This window comes from Nomia melanderi, unplaced genomic scaffold (genome assembly GCF_051020985.1).
Source record: "Nomia melanderi isolate GNS246 unplaced genomic scaffold, iyNomMela1 scaffold0472, whole genome shotgun sequence".
Taxonomy (NCBI): Eukaryota; Metazoa; Arthropoda; class Insecta; order Hymenoptera; family Halictidae; genus Nomia; species Nomia melanderi.
The window spans coordinates 25,001-30,000 of record NW_027475587.1 but is presented as its reverse complement, the minus strand read 5'-3'; positions in this window follow the sequence as shown (position 1 = coordinate 30,000).

Below are 5,000 nucleotides of genomic sequence, written 5' to 3'. Positions count from 1 at the left end.
CGTTAAAAAAAATTACAAAAATTTATTTTTCAAAAAAAATGGAAAAAACCGATTCGTCGGAGCGAGGTGTCCTGCCCGTGCGGTAATTCCAGCAGGCGAATCGGACTTCCCGAAATTTTTCTAAGTCCCACGGTCGACACCAACTTTTTTAATAAGCGTTTTAAAATTATTTCAATGTTTAATCCATGCGTAAACATGAAGTTTATTAACGTTTTTAACATTAAAAAAAATTACAAAAATTTATTTTTCGGAAAAAATGGAAAAAACCGATTCGTCGGAGCGAGGTGTCCTGCCCGTGCGGTAATTCCAGCAGGCGAATCGGACTTCCCGAAATTTTTCTAAGTCCCACGGTCGACACCAACTTTTTTAATAAGCGTTTTAAAATTATTTCAATGTTTAATCCATGCGTAAACATGAAGTTTATTAACGTTTTTAACATTAAAAAAAATTACAAAAATTTATTTTTCGGAAAAAAAGGAAAAAACCGATTCGGCGGAGCGAGGTGTCCAGCCCGTGCGGTAATTCCAGCAGGCGAATCGGACTTCCCGAAATTTTTCTAAGTCCCACGGTCGACACCAACTTTTTTAATAAGCGTTTTAAAATTATTTCAATGTTTAATCCATGCGTAAACATGAAGTTTATTAACGTTTTTAACATTAAAAAAAATTACAAAAATTTATTTTTCGGAAAAAATGGAAAAAACCGATTCGTCGGAGCGAGGTGTCCTGCCCGTGCGGTAATTCCAGCAGGCGAATCGGACTTCCCGAAATTTTTCTAAGTCCCACGGTCGACACCAACTTTTTTAATAAGCGTTTTAAAATTATTTCAATGTTTAATCCATGCGTAAACATGAAGTTTATTAACGTTTTTAACATTAAAAAAAATTACAAAAATTTATTTTTCGGAAAAAAAGGAAAAAACCGATTCGGCGGAGCGAGGTGTCCAGCCCGTGCGGTAATTCCAGCAGGCGAATCGGACTTCCCGAAATTTTTCTAAGTCCCACGGTCGACACCAACTTTTTTAATAAGCGTTTTAAAATTATTTCAATGTTTAATCCATGCGTAAACATGATGTTTATTAACGTTTTCAACGTTAAAAAAAATTACAAAAATTTATTTTTCAAAAAAAATGGAAAAAACCGATTCGTCGGAGCGAGGTGTCCTGCCCGTGCGGTAATTCCAGCAGGCGAATCGGACTTCCCGAAATTTTTCTAAGTCCCACGGTCGACACCAACTTTTTTAATAAGCGTTTTAAAATTATTTCAATGTTTAATCCATGCGTAAACATGAAGTTTATTAACGTTTTTAACATTAAAAAAAATTACAAAAATTTATTTTTCGGAAAAAATGGAAAAAACCGATTCGTCGGAGCGAGGTGTCCTGCCCGTGCGGTAATTCCAGCAGGCGAATCGGACTTCCCGAAATTTTTCTAAGTCCCACGGTCGACACCAACTTTTTTAATAAGCGTTTTAAAATTATTTCAATGTTTAATCCATGCGTAAACATGAAGTTTATTAACGTTTTTAACATTAAAAAAAATTACAAAAATTTATTTTTCGGAAAAAAAGGAAAAAACCGATTCGGCGGAGCGAGGTGTCCAGCCCGTGCGGTAATTCCAGCAGGCGAATCGGACTTCCCGAAATTTTTCTAAGTCCCACGGTCGACACCAACTTTTTTAATAAGCGTTTTAAAATTATTTCAATGTTTAATCCATGCGTAAACATGATGTTTATTAACGTTTTCAACGTTAAAAAAAATTACAAAAATTTATTTTTCAAAAAAAATGGAAAAAACCGATTCGTCGGAGCGAGGTGTCCTGCCCGTGCGGTAATTCCAGCAGGCGAATCGGACTTCCCGAAATTTTTCTAAGTCCCACGGTCGACACCAACTTTTTTAATAAGCGTTTTAAAATTATTTCAATGTTTAATCCATGCGTAAACATGAAGTTTATTAACGTTTTTAACATTAAAAAAAATTACAAAAATTTATTTTTCGGAAAAAATGGAAAAAACCGATTCGTCGGAGCGAGGTGTCCTGCCCGTGCGGTAATTCCAGCAGGCGAATCGGACTTCCCGAAATTTTTCTAAGTCCCACGGTCGACACCAACTTTTTTAATAAGCGTTTTAAAATTATTTCAATGTTTAATCCATGCGTAAACATGAAGTTTATTAACGTTTTTAACATTAAAAAAAATTACAAAAATTTATTTTTCGGAAAAAAAGGAAAAAACCGATTCGGCGGAGCGAGGTGTCCAGCCCGTGCGGTAATTCCAGCAGGCGAATCGGACTTCCCGAAATTTTTCTAAGTCCCACGGTCGACACCAACTTTTTTAATAAGCGTTTTAAAATTATTTCAATGTTTAATCCATGCGTAAACATGATGTTTATTAACGTTTTCAACGTTAAAAAAAATTACAAAAATTTATTTTTCAAGAAAAATGGAAAATACCGATTCGGCGGAGCGAGGTGTCCAGCCCGTGCGGTAATTCCAGCAGGCGAATCGGACTTCCCGAAATTTTTCTAAGTCCCACGGTCGACACCAACTTTTTTAATAAGCGTTTTAAAATTATTTCAATGTTTAATCCATGCGTAAACATGATGTTTATTAACGTTTTCAACGTTAAAAAAAATTACAAAAATTTATTTTTCAAGAAAAATGGAAAATACCGATTCGGCGGAGCGAGGTGTCCAGCCCGTGCGGTAATTCCAGCAGGCGAATCGGACTTCCCGAAATTTTTCTAAGTCCCACGGTCGACACCAACTTTTTTAATAAGTGTTTTAAAATTATTTCAATGTTTAATCCATGCGTAAACATGACGTTTATTAACGTTTTTGACATTAAAAAAAATTACAAAAATTTATTTTTCAAAAAAAATGGAAAAAACCGATTCGTCGGAGCGAGGTGTCCAGCCCGTGCGGTAATTCCAGCAGGCGAATCGGACTTCCCGAAATTTTTCTAAGTCCCACGGTCGACACCAACTTTTTTAATAAGCGTTTTAAAATTATTTCAATGTTTAATCCATGCGTAAACATGATGTTTATTAACGTTTTCAACGTTAAAAAAAATTACAAAAATTTATTTTTCAAAAAAAATGGAAAAAACCGATTCGTCGGAGCGAGGTGTCCTGCCCGTGCGGTAATTCCAGCAGGCGAATCGGACTTCCCGAAATTTTTCTAAGTCCCACGGTCGACACCAACTTTTTTAATAAGCGTTTTAAAATTATTTCAATGTTTAATCCATGCGTAAACATGAAGTTTATTAACGTTTTTAACATTAAAAAAAATTACAAAAATTTATTTTTCGGAAAAAATGGAAAAAACCGATTCGTCGGAGCGAGGTGTCCTGCCCGTGCGGTAATTCCAGCAGGCGAATCGGACTTCCCGAAATTTTTCTAAGTCCCACGGTCGACACCAACTTTTTTAATAAGCGTTTTAAAATTATTTCAATGTTTAATCCATGCGTAAACATGAAGTTTATTAACGTTTTTAACATTAAAAAAAATTACAAAAATTTATTTTTCGGAAAAAAAGGAAAAAACCGATTCGGCGGAGCGAGGTGTCCAGCCCGTGCGGTAATTCCAGCAGGCGAATCGGACTTCCCGAAATTTTTCTAAGTCCCACGGTCGACACCAACTTTTTTAATAAGCGTTTTAAAATTATTTCAATGTTTAATCCATGCGTAAACATGAAGTTTATTAACGTTTTTAACATTAAAAAAAATTACAAAAATTTATTTTTCGGAAAAAATGGAAAAAACCGATTCGTCGGAGCGAGGTGTCCTGCCCGTGCGGTAATTCCAGCAGGCGAATCGGACTTCCCGAAATTTTTCTAAGTCCCACGGTCGACACCAACTTTTTTAATAAGCGTTTTAAAATTATTTCAATGTTTAATCCATGCGTAAACATGATGTTTATTAACGTTTTCAACGTTAAAAAAAATTACAAAAATTTATTTTTCAAAAAAAATGGAAAAAACCGATTCGTCGGAGCGAGGTGTCCTGCCCGTGCGGTAATTCCAGCAGGCGAATCGGACTTCCCGAAATTTTTCTAAGTCCCACGGTCGACACCAACTTTTTTAATAAGTGTTTTAAAATTATTTCAATGTTTAATCCATGCGTAAACATGACGTTTATTAACGTTTTTGACATTAAAAAAAATTACAAAAATTTATTTTTCAAAAAAAATGGAAAAAACCGATTCGTCGGAGCGAGGTGTCCAGCCCGTGCGGTAATGCCAGCAGGCGATCCGGGGTACTCGAAATTTTTCTAAGTCCCGACGGTCAAGAGTAAACTTTTTCATCGCATATTTCAAAATTTTTTCAATGTTTAATCTACGCATAAAAACGCAGTTTATCGCAGTTTTTAACGTTGAGAAAATTGACAAAAATTTTTTTTTCACTGAAAATGGAAAAAATGTATCGGTCGATGCGGGCTATCCAGGCCGTGCGGTAATTCCAGCAGGCGATCCGGGGTACTCGAAATTTTTCTAAGTCCCGACGGTCAAGAGTAAACTTTTTCATCACATATTTCAAAATTTTTTTAATGTTTAATCCACGCATAAAAACGCAGTTTATTAACGTTTTTAACGTTGAGAAAATTGACAAAAATTTTTTTTTCACTGAAAATGGAAAAAATGTATCGGTCGATGCGGGCTATCCAGGCCGTGCGGTAATTCCAGCAGGCGATCCGGGGTACTCGAAATTTTTCTAAGTCCCGACGGTCAAGAGTAAACTTTTTCATCACATATTTCAAAATTTTTTTAATGTTTAATCCACGCATAAAAACGCAGTTTATTAACGTTTTTAACGTTGAGAAAATTGACAAAAATTTTTTTTTCACTGAAAATGGAAAAAATGTATCGGTCGATGCGGGCTATCCAGGCCGTGCGGTAATTCCAGCAGGCGATCCGGGGTACTCGAAATTTTTCTAAGTCCCGACGGTCAAGAGTAAACTTTTTCATCACATATTTCAAAATTTTTTTAATGTTTAATCCACGCATAAAAA